General features: G+C 38.3%; 1 protein-coding gene across 4 annotated transcripts in view; it reads left to right on the plus strand.

The window, feature by feature from the left end:
* The window catches only part of palld (palladin, cytoskeletal associated protein), a 69,559-nt gene that overhangs the window by 5,699 nt on the left and 50,845 nt on the right, over window positions 1-13,015 (plus strand). The window lies entirely within an intron of this gene.

Below are 13,015 nucleotides of genomic sequence, written 5' to 3' on the forward strand. Positions count from 1 at the left end.
ATTCATACGCCGCCGACGAAGCAGCGGGAGCAACTTCGGGTTAAGTGTCTTTCCCAAGGACATATTAGACATGTAGTTGCAGGAGCTGGGGATCAAACCCCTGACCCCCTGGTTGAGAGACAACCCACTCTAGCACTGAGCCATAGCCGCCCAAAATACATAATTTAAGAATCCCATAATCACATGTAAGGGGTTTTAAGTTGCAAAGTTCATACCGTATAATCTGAGCATGTTGAGCAGCTGATGCTGTGTAGTACAAATGAAGTGAAGCATCTGAAATCAGAATCTGAATCAGAATCAGAAATACTTTATTAATACCAGGGGGAAATTTGTTTGCTGCAGTTGCTCATAACACCAAAAATCTGTAGGAAGTACAAATAAGTTCACAATATAAAATAAAATAAAAATAGTAATAACAATATAATAAGCATAAGTACCAAGTGAAAACAATAATAAAGTATTAATAAGTAATAAGCTATGTTCAAGCGCAGGTCATTGAGAATATATACAATATTTACAAATATGAATATACACTGATGGATTAAAGTCCTCATCCCGGGCGACCATATATTTTTTTAAGGTTAGGTTGCAATTCTGTAATAACAACAAACAAGTACCATTAATTTAACTGTATTCATGTAGAAGAAAAGATCTCACAGATAGATAATGTCTCTGCTAAAGACGGTGTCACTTCACCTGAGGTTAAATCAAGAAGGTGACATTAGTGGAAACCTCTGTGCAAACATTCAAAGTTTTAAAACATAGAATGAACATGATGAACTGACGTACACAGTATATGAACAGACCTTTATCTTAGTGGGTGTGTTAGTGATGTGGACCAGAGCAGGCGTCAGGATTCTGCCTTGCTGGCCTGCCTGTTAGAGATAAGGTGAGCGAGATGGGAGGTGGCCAAGAGGTGAGAGTAATCCCTGTGTTGACAAGCAGAGCACCTGGTTTCGGGTTTGAGGGGGACTTCCATTCCTGCATTAGCACATTTGTCCTCTGATACCTGTGCCAGTTAAAGCAGGGAGCCTGTCTCATTCCTGCCTGCATGAACTGTATCCTGGTTATTTGCACCGGTTCACCAGCAAACTAAAAATACACTCCTCTCTTCTTTCTAGATGTGTCAACTTCACAGCTCAGTCAACATACTTGTTGTTTACTATAGTATTATGTACTAATTAAAGTCAGAATATATTTGAATTTTATGATGTCAGGGCTGTCTTTATGCTCTCTGCATGGTGGGTCAATTCCTCCTGATCGTTAAGCTTTTCTGGCTCAATCTAAATCACCATAATGTCCATATTTATCACTTTTAAACTTTTTCAGAATATGTCCTTTGCAGTTCTGTTTGGATGTTAATGTATGTCAGGATCTTTTTATTGCAGACTTTCCTGGCATCAGTGATCCGTATGCCAAAAGTTCAGATGTCTTCTGCATCATCTTTCTCATATTGAGCTTTACCTCAAAATTATATTTTCATTGTTTTGTGACCTAACAGAAATTTAAGCCAACATGCCTTTAAACAAGTTTTTCTCTGGTCTGGTTTTACCTGAATTGATCTTGCTAAGGGTCAGGTATAGTAAAGAGTTTCTCAGTTTTGAGAAGGCGGTGCAGTTTTGAGGTGTTTTTGTAATCAGAAGACAAAAAGTCAGCAGCCCTAGGACTTGTATCTCCGCAGCAGGCTATAAGGGGGGCCTCCTCTGCGGCTGTATAAATAGTCTCCAGGCCAACAGGAGCCAGGCACAGGAATGCAGGCAATGCAATGACATGGCGCTTTCAGTCTCCAGGCTCCACATCTCCCGACACCTTCTTGGGGAATATGAAGGAAGTGTGTAGCATGTTAAACCACAGGGAAACAGGAGAGCCCAGACACTGTGGCCATACTAACGTTATAGAACAGAGAAAATGAACAAAACGCAAAGAGAAATGAAATTATATGACATACTTTACAATGTCAAAGACAGTTGAGTTCCAGAGTCTATGCAGAGTGGAGTGGACTGTGGCTGTTGTGGAAGACGTGGGTTGGATTAAGAGATGCACTGATTGAGAAGATCTGATACCTAAGTTTAAAATAACAATTTAGCTGATCCCCGATTCCAAAACGGATGTGTTTTTCATCCCTTAGTCAGGTGTAAGACTCCCACACTTCCAACATTTTCTCTCATTTGACCATAAAAACAGATCAGAGTTTGTCCAACAAGTAACTTCTTCTGCCAAAAGAAAAACTTCCTAGTTTGCCAGAATTAAATTGATATGACACAACAGATAAACATCAGCTACTGACATCTGTGCATGCCACAATATTTGTCGATGGCCGATCTCTGTCAACAGTGGGGCTGTAATCTTTTTAATACAACAACTTAGAAACATTTAAAATATGACACAGTAATGTTTGAGCACTTTCTAATCCCCCCTTCCCCCATGTGCAACCGCCCCAAATAAACAAAACATTTTCATTACTTAATCGTACTATACTATATCCTAATGAAGCACTGGAATGACAATATTACAGCATTGCTGTAGCTGTCAGATTTGAACATGTGGAGGAAGACAACAGGTTATTTATTTGTATTTATTTAAGTATTTTTTAAATTGTATTTTTAGGCCCTTTACATTTATTAGATAGGACAGCTGAAGAAAAACAGGAAACGATTGGAGGGGACCAAAACCTGTTTTGGTGCACTGACTGAGACAGAACTGAATGATTGATTGTAGGGTTATATGTTGGATACTTGTGTTGCTTGCACTTGGAAGAATGTCAGGATTGTATGACACATAAAACAAATCAGACAAACTAATCAAGTGTAATACTTTTTGTCCAAAATATTCATAACTTTCTCCTGGATCAAAGCTCATTATGATCGTTATGTTGTTAAAAGTGAAACAAGCTGTTGTTACAGAAGGAGAGGGTTATTTTTCTTTTTTCTTATGATATTTGGCTGCAGTGCTGCGTCTTTCACTGACATGCACACAGTTTTGTGTGTACAGGGGGAAAGGAGTGCTGTCACTTCTTGTGTGGGCTTTTTTAGTGGACACTAGATGGCAGCAAATTATATATTTTTTCACACAAAACTAATAATCTTCTGGTTTATTGTATAAGTTTAAAACATGAACACACAGTGGCATCATAACAACTACATTTGTAAAAGGTGTTCATTATCTGTACTTCTACCTCATTAGTTGCCTCATTATTGAATCAGTTTTAGTTATGCAGGTATGACTCTAAGTGTTTTCATAGATGTGTCCTCCTTTTGTTTATTGTCCTACATACAGCCCTTTAAGATCTGTTTTATCTGAATGTTATGAAGAGTGTGTGTGTCATATAATGTGGCTTTACTTTTGTCGTATTGCAGCCTGTGTTTTCCACAGGCCTATTGATAACATTCAATATGGTGTCTACAGTCTTTTGTAGAAACTAGAAAGACTACAAAACCATTGAAAAGTGTGAATTAAAATCTCTTACTTAGTTATTAATAAATATCCTTTTGAAGTGGTAGCATAATTTGGGGTCTAATATGATGTTCATTTATGGTTTTTGCTTTTTTCTCCCAATGGGCTGCACTTTTCATTTGCTAGACTATTCAGTCAGATGTCTCACCTCCTCATCTCATCTCCTCACCTCACTTCCTCGTTGTCTCAGACTAATGGGTTTGTGTTGAGCTGATGCCAGCATTTTGCACGGCCGGCTAAAGAGACATTCCTGATGGTTTGGTGCTGGGAGCGGCCTTCCGTGGTCAGCCACAATTTGTCTCGGCCCGAGAGTCTTTAACGGTGCCGAGCGCCGGGTATTCTTCAGTGTGTTCTCATGCTCCTAACACACTATGTTTTATGCAATGCTCTTTTGTAATGATGCATCTCTGGTATTGGGTCTGCGTGTGTGTTATACCCTTGTGGGAACCACTTTGTGCATTTTTGCTGTCTGAGGTCATTTTTGGCCTTTTTTGTACTTCTTCAAGAGGCTAGTTTGAGGATTAGGGATAGATGTCTGCATGTAAGAGTATGGGATGTATTCAGTCAGTGTGTGTGTTTGTGTTGTGGAAGAGAGCATTTCTAAACAAAACTGATGGTGTGAGGTCGGCTTGTGCAGAACACCAAGCACGCTGCGGGTTCCTGATGACTGATTCCTCACTATTTAAACGCATAGCAAAGCAGACGGAGAAAATCCATCTTTGATTATGGCATGCTCAATGCTCTATTTTAGGCATTCTGTCTGATGCTCTTCCATGTTATTACCCTTCTAACTGCCTGTTGTGCAAATTCAAGCACAAGCATTTCAAAACTTGAGTTGAAATTCAATGAAATAAAATAAGCAGCCTCAGTTTGAAGCGAATGCACAAAACCACAGGGGGAACTTTTAGAAAATGAGAGGTTGCTAGTGAATTTTGCTCTGAAATCTACACAAGGCGGTGTCTCAAACATCAATAAGAAACAACATTCCAGACACTGGTGATGGAATCTGCAGCCAAATATACAGTATGATCCCAAGCACACAGACATACAAGAACATACCCACAGTTCATGAAGATGGCACAGAATAGAATAAACTTTTTCTGGTCCAGGTGTTTTTTTTTTTGTGAATCTGAAAATGAAAAATAGACGAGCACTTAGATAGTGCAGACCTCTACCAGTTAAATTGTCCAAATTCTCGATGATGGATTGCATAACCTGCAAAGACAACCAATACACATACTGTATACATATATACTGTATATTTTGCCCTACAAGAATGATGTAAGGTTGTGCCTGGCTAAAATATCCTAATCTCAGCTCCTCATTTGTTGTGTTCTTCTGAATTGAAAATATTTTTTACATACTTGAAAACAAAAAGGTGCTTTATTTTCAAAAACATTTGTACAAATATCAAATAGGTCTGGAACAATATCATGAACATTAGGTCTGTGCATCTTCACTGGTATCACAATTAAATTCAATTAGAATCATCCTGTCGGTTTGATCAGATATTGCGATGCATCATGATGGGTTGTATCCTCAGTTTACTGCACATACTTTTTCATTAATGAGGACAAGCAATCAGATCAATATGAGCTCCCTTTCTTTTTTCTTCAGAAAATACTTTAAAGATTAATGTTGTTGCGCTGATGGCCTAATGGTTAACCCATGTACAGAGGCTGTGGTCTTGGGTTTGGGTCCGACTTGTGGCTCCTTTCACACAAGACGTTCTCCACTCTTTGTCCCTGATTTCCCGTTCGGTCTGCTGTTCTATCTGAGTGAAGGAAAAAGCTCCAAGTAAATCTTTAAATAAAATAAAAAGAAATCAATGTCAACACAAGTCCTTACTTTGTAAACAAAAACAAATAAATTAAATAGGCAGCCATGGCTGGAAAATCTACAAGGAACCTCAGCACGCAGTGATTAATTATGTTCAGTCACTGAATATATAAAGAATAATCCACGTCTGTATCGCAATGCAACGGGTAAACTTTTAAGTTCAACACTCCCAATTAACAGTTGCTGAAGAAAATCTTAACAGTTGTTATGAAACATGTACAACTGTTTTCTCACATGGAAGAATTTTATTCTTACCTTTTTCCATGGTCAGATTCACTTTTACATAGAGTCCAGTGTTGAATTAAGTCACAATCATTTTGTGTTTGGCAGTTGGATCTATGGTCTCTTTCTTGACCCACACTTCCGATTTATAAGAAGTTTATGAGTGTTTTTTTTCTGGAACCCTGCTAACAGCAATGAGAAATCGTCTACTTAAAGGTCACATGTTACGCAAAATGTACTTTACCATGGTGTGTCTAACACTAATATATATCCCTAGCCTGTGAAAAAACTCCTCATTTATGAGAAAAGTCCATCCTCTCCATCTTCTGTCTGCTCCACTTTTCAGAAAATGTGCTCAAGCAGGCAGTTTGGAGATATTCCCTTCAGGACAGATTTAACCATGTCAGACATTATAAAGTACAAAAACATGACAACAAAAAGTTATTTTGTGGGGTTTGGTTATTTGTTTCCGTATAGTCTGGGTTCACAGTTCATGCACATTTTTTAGGCATACAATAAGCTTTGTTACTTTAGTACATAGCTAAAGCTAATGCTTGTTTGACACACATTACCAGTATGTTGTTGCGAAAGTGGTGTACTCCAGTTAACAGTAGCCCTTCCTCCTATTCTGTGTGAAACAGACTCTGTATGAGGTCATAGCAGGTGACCCTCTGCTGACTCATGACGCAGCCTGGCTGTAACGCTGACTGTTTGGCCTGTTTCAGGAAGGCAATCATTTTAAATTCTCCCTCATGGGCTCATTTGATCTCTGCAGGAGGGAGGGGGAGGGAAAAGAGCTGGTATTTTTATACCTTCTTATTCAGAAATGTTACAAGCATGATGTCATTTCATATTTAACCTCCAATTAACGAGCAAGCCTGGAGTGACAGTGGGGGTGCACTCATGCTTAAAATTAAAACTACATGGGGACTATTTGCCAGAAGCTTAACATTCCTTCAAGGTGAAAACATTTAAGAGGGTGGGATTTAAAACAAGGGATACTGAATGGAGAGTTTGCAGGTTGATGCGAGGTAGTCAGTTTGACGTATTATTTAGTTCTCACCATGCTGATAACTGACCTGTGCTCATGGCTGTGTGTTATATGTGGACAAAGATGTGTTTAAAGACTGAGTACATCTGAGCTTGTTCACTGCAGGCTGTCAAAGAAGAAGAAACCATAAATAGAACTTTAAATGTAATCTGTATCACAACTGAAAGGACTATACACCTTCACATAACCTGCACACCCACTGTAATTCCAGATAATTCACTTGAACACATCAGGATATCGGCAGTAAAACATTCAGAACTATTCCTCAGTGGTACGTTAATGGCGGCCGTGACGAATGGGCCATGTTCTGTTTAAGCCTCAGCGTTGGCCCCTGGCATCCTGCCCGCCTGGAGACACGGTGTGAAGTTTCACTCAACGAGGTGAGACTTTTCCTGCTCCTCTCTCAGCCTCAGAGTCTAGAGGCCTCCTGACCTTGAACCCTTATCACATTTAGTACCAAAATTCACACCAATTCATTCATCCTGTCTGTATTCATACGATAAATAACAAGGACCAGGCACAATGTTTGTGTGCTTTCATTTCCCATCAATTATTCTTGACCTACAAATATGACGTTATAGAGGGTAACGAGGTTGTACACTACATCTAAATTAAACATTGATTACATGTCCATATTTTTGAAGGGATCACTATTGGACAGAAATAAAAAAGAACTTCCACAATTTTTTCCTTTTGTACGTGTTTTAGTGAGGAAAAAGTCAATACAATGCCTCGGCCTGCAGCAGCAATGTTGCCATAATGGCTGCAGCCCAATCCTTGTTGGCACTAAAGCTGCACAGTTAATTGCTTTTAATTTAATTGTTATCTCAATATGAGCATTTGTATTAAACACATACTTACTGAACTTATAACACATACTGAATTTATCACAATAAATAAGAAAAAACAATTTTACGTCATAAAGCAGTGCTTTCTCACTCAGTATGCTATTTGATGGGAGCCTGCTGTGTATGAAGGCTATGCTTACACACTTTTCATGCATTCAAATGAAGCTCAAGCTAACTATTAGCTGTCTTCAATTTGTAATGTCAAAAAAGTCCTTTTTGGATTTCTTTTCGTGATAAGATGGGCATTGCAAACACTGTAAAACATGAAAGAACAGAACAAGACATCTGAGTTAAAGCTAATAAACTATTGAATTTTATATATATAAATTATATATATATTGCACTTCATATTGCATTTGAACAACGTTATCACACATTTTATATTTTTCATATTGTGCAGGCCTATTTAGCATGTATGGCAGAAGAAATTACATCCACTAAGAGTGACTGTTTTGCCACTAAGAATCTCACATTGTTATTTGAATTCACAGACAGATAAGGGATTCATACAGAAAAAAACATTCTTGTTAAAGACTGATGTGCTTTTTTGAGACAGCTGAGAAATGTATTTGTTGAAGCCGTCTGAATGTATTCACAATAACAGTAATGTTTCCTTGCAGAGATTTAAATAAACTGCTGCTGCCTTGTTTAATTTGTGTATTTTGGTTGTTTTGTGACTTTGGGTTTAATATGGTTAGTTCAGATACAATTCCACATTTGCATAAAACTTGCTGATAGAGAAATTGATCAGATTGAGTTTCCCTTTAAGCATTACTTTTAGGAGTTTAAGTGTAGATGCATTATATTTGTAACTGTTAATCAACAAAATATCTTTACTTCTAGTGTTAGATTTGTGCTTGGACTTATGCAAACAGCTAAAAAGGATTCTGTTCTCATAGAAAGAACCACGTTTAAATCACATTAAGTGCCTTGTACACCATGAAAAGGATCTCTCAAAGTTTTATGTCCCTTTAAATATTGTTGTTTGTGTTTAGAAGGAATGTTTGCATGTGGCTGTAGCATCTAGCTAAGAGTCAGTAAACTACAACAAACTAAACTACAAGTGAAGATAGAGTTAAATAGAAAGGGGGTAAGAGGAGAAGGACATGAGATGAGATTTGTGGAGCGTTATATAAGTGGATCAGTGACAGTTGAAGAAGTGGAATACCAGATTTAATATGAGGCATGTCTGTTGTGGACAAAGGCAGCAGTCATGCACAGCAGGAGGACGGTAATCCAAGACAAGTTCAACAGCAGGATGTGCTGAGGAAGGTCCATAAATCTTTACTCTGCACTACTAAAGCTTCTCCTCCACACTGAGTGTCAGCAGTTCCTGTTTGACCTCATTGGTAAACATGCTCACACTTCACCATTACCATTAACCAACTTCAACCAGCCGTGCATGGTCAGTGACAGTCAGTCACTTCTTATCTGCTCAAATTACAGAGGCCTCGTTACAAATATGGGGCCCAAAACTTGACTTTTTTTAAGGGCCTTGAAAAGTTTTTACTTTTTAGTTTAGGAGTTAAAAAATACATTTTTAACTGTTGCAAGTAGAGGGACCACATAACCTGTTCAAGCTACAACATCATCTCAAACTTTATAAGACAAAAAAAAGATGGCACGCTTTACATCAAATAGCACATTACATTTGGAATATAATGTATTCTCTCACCTAAAATACAATTATAATTATTTTTAATAAAAAGGAGTGGGGAGGTTTCGAAGAGAGTAAGAAAAAAACATATTTTATTTGGTATTTTGATAGACCCCTAAAACAATCTGAGCATGTTAGCAGTATAATTAAGCAGTTTTGGTGGACATATGCATGCATGAATTAAGTTGGTGCATTTACAGTCTGTTGTTTATTTATAGTCTGTTGTTTTTATGGCTGCTCTAGCAATATACTACAACATGTATTGTATCTGTTCATCATTTAGAATGCATGATATGCAAACATAGAGACCAGGGTCACAAAATCAGCAGTAGCCTTTAAGGTTAGAGATGGAGATGTTCCTGCATCATTACAAACTACAAAATAATCTGTAACTTTATTCTGATAAAATGAAGTAATCATGGTTGATATTGAAAAATCACTTTTAATTGGGTAATGTTATTTTCATTCAAAATGCAATTGTTGGGTCTTTGGAGCATCAAAGTGCTTACAATATGTGCAGTATTATTTTTTTAATGTAATTTTCTTTCTCTTCCTCTCTTTGTAGCACATTTACCAAGTAAGTGAAATCAACTTAGGGTGGAAGAAATATTTCTTTTTATTACATTATTTGGGCATTACAAAGAATATATGAATTCTACATCAGTCCTTGTACAAAAAAAAGAAGGCCTCCAGTTGTCCTCTGAGACCCTCATCGTTCTGCATGTCTCTGGTCTGCACCCACTAAACGTTTGTAGCTTTGAGTCATCCGGGCCTCGGGGTCTGTTCCACAGCTGGGCTGTGAACGGTAAGCACCGGGTTACATTCCTCAGCTCACCTGTTAAATGACTCTCTGCTATTCATCATGCTTGATAAGGCATGGCCATTAGCTTCAGCTTACAGTAATCTGCCTTTTGATGAGATATTTTGGGCAGTTATTTTTCCTGGATGTTTGATTCCTGTGTGGCTGCCAAAGAAATGTGTTTGATGCTGGGCCCAATTCAATTATACATCTTTGACAATATTAAAGCGATGGAATTTAGTGTGTGCTGTTGCATGTGAGAGTTTGTGTGTCTTTAGTCGGCATAAAAATAGCAGCAAACCCTCATGAGACTAAAGGGCTGAGTCTAGTGATGGCTTAAACCTGGACCCTGGATTCTTGTATTCAATATTTTTGGGTCTACCTTATCATTAGCCAGAAGCTCTTAAACAAACTTAAATTGATGCAAATGAATCCTTGTGGGGCTCCAAATTGAAGTATGTCAAATTAGAGTTTTTTTTGTCAATGGGCTCTGCTAGCACTGAATAAAAATAATGTCATGGCTGTTTCTGGTTTCTAAAAATGCATCTCACTATTTATCAGAAAGGTCCATTGCTGCAGATCCCCTTGCAGACACATAAAGTAACAGCCTGAGCACTCAAAAGTGAGTGATTTTCATTTGGCACATTTTCCTGTCAGGACTTCAAGGCAGCATTAACGCCTGTTTGCCAGCTGGCATGTATAATATATAATGAAGTTTTTCCAATACTTTTGTAAACTTAAATCATGAAGACCAAAAAAATATGTGAAGGACAAGGCCAAAGTTTTAAAAGAAATGAGGATTTCTCTTAAAACCTGTAAAATGTGTGGACATTTTCTTGCTGTGTTTGTATGGGATACTTCTTTTACGGGAAGATGGAGGTCAAATGGGACTCGTAAAAAAAAAAGCTCAACTCTTCCTTCCCATGTACATGTGACAGGATAACAGCTGTGTGCATATTAAACTGTCTTACATTTAAACTCAAGATATTCATCTTTATTCCTCAGTCTTTCCGTGTTTAAATAAAATATCCCTGCCTCTCCCCCTTTTCACTTCTGTCCTGACTCCTGATGTCATAGGAAGAGGCAGTTTGAGTGGGGGGTCTGAGAGATTCTGTTTCATTCGGGGGGAAACGGGAGGAGGGACAGAAGAAGATGCTCTCTGTCTGGCTCATGTGTGGCTGATCAGAGTCCAGAATTTAGACTATAAATTCAGAGTGTGGAGTCACAGAGTTCAGTCTCTGACTACAGCAGCTTCAGCCTGCTGCCTCTAGTGCCGTTTATCTCCTCTGGTATTATGTTGGCAGTAGTTTTACAGTAATTTCTCGTTATTTTCAGTTCTCAACACAGCAGAATTACAGGGTTATCTGAGCTCACTACAGACTTATATACATCTAGTTTGCAAAGTATCTTATCATTGTGTTGCTCAGCATCTTCTCCCTTAAAGTGGTATGCAGCTTTTGGCTTGGTTTAAATCCTGAGTCCACATTTTGAAGCATAATCAATCAATCAATTTTTATTGAGTGTTATCTTGAGACACTTTACAAAAAGCAGGTAAAAGACCTTACTCATTGCTATGTTACAAAGACCCGGCCTATCCATCATGAGCACTTTAGCAAAGCAGCAAAAGTTACAGTGGTAAGAAAAAACTGCATTATTAAAAGGCAGAAATCTTCGGCCGGATCCCCGGCTCATGACGAAACAGTCTTCACAGGCCTAGACTGCGCCGGGCTTGGAAAGGGATAGGGGGAGAGATGGGATAAAATGCAGGAAGAGGGATAGGGAGCAAGGGGGTGGGGTGGGGTGGGGGGGATGTTGTTCAGGCAAGCCGTCCATCAACGATCCTGTAATGACCAATAGGTATAAAACGTGTTGAAGTTGCCCCAAATTATTTCTTCAGCTGGACGCATTGTGAGGGGGTGTAATCATTCTGGGCAAATGCACCATTTTTTCCACTTAAAGGCTCTAATTGGTATTTAATAGCCACATGTGTCCAAACAGCTTTTAGCTTGCATAACACACCAGTTGTTGCTGTAATCCTGCCTCCAGTATCTGCATGATTGTTAAACACTGTTATAATGTTTAATCTGAACTAAACATTTTAAACACTAAAGTCACACCAAAAAACTAACTGGGGCATCCATTGGCAAGCAGTTTCCATTAAAATTAAAATAAAATGACTTTTTGTCTTTGATGAGATTAACATAACAGATGTTTCTGGGTTAGAGAAATCACAATCTACTTTCAAAGAAAATAGAGGGATCCTTACTCTAATGTTGTATGACATTTACAATAACAATTTGAGCTTCTAAACAGCAATGATATGATTGGACACACTTTGATTGGGGACATTGGCATGCAAGGATTACTTTGCATCCATTGAAATCATGACCTGGCTGACATTTAAAGCAGTATACAAGAGCAAATCCCATACTTACGTTTGAGTCATTTAGAGCACCTAATATGCAAAGTTCTCAGGTTGGAAAGTATTTCAGACTGGCTTAGAAAAGAAAATATTTACTGACATTGATGTTGATGTGCAATGCTTACCCGCACAACAGGAAAGGTGGTCTGGTTATCATGCAAGCAGATATTTTGTTGGTTGTGTGTTTGCATGTTTGTGGAAATGTTTTTGGTTGGTTGACTGAAAGGGGGGCTCATGCATTTCTTTGCTGGTGTATTTACTTGTCTGGGCCTACAGATGGCCAGAAGTGGGCTGCTTTGTTTGTCTAAAAATCTGAAATATCACCTGGCTTGTTAACAGGACATCAGCTTCAAAGAAACTAGAATATAATCAAAAAACATGTGACCACAGATCTTTTCTCTGCGGCTCAGCAGCAATTGCATTAACCCAGTCTAATTGTTGTTCCCAGAAAGCTATGATACATACCTAAAATGAGCGCTGACACAGGCTGTTCTGTGGTTTGTCCCCAGCAGTAATTACTCAGTGGCAGGAAGATCGATGATTGTGGTTTGGAAGAAGTTAAAAATGTGTAATTTGATTACATTTTTAGGCACAACATCTGATGTAAACATCCATTTAAAGTGTGAGTATATATACTGCAGATTGCATGTTTTAGGAAAGATTTTTGTTTAATTAAGCTCATCATTCCTCCAGAATAAAAATACTCCATCCAATACCTGGATCA

The sequence above is a fragment of the Labrus mixtus genome, chromosome 3, assembly GCF_963584025.1.
Source record: "Labrus mixtus chromosome 3, fLabMix1.1, whole genome shotgun sequence".
In the NCBI taxonomy this organism is placed as follows: Eukaryota; Metazoa; Chordata; class Actinopteri; order Labriformes; family Labridae; genus Labrus; species Labrus mixtus.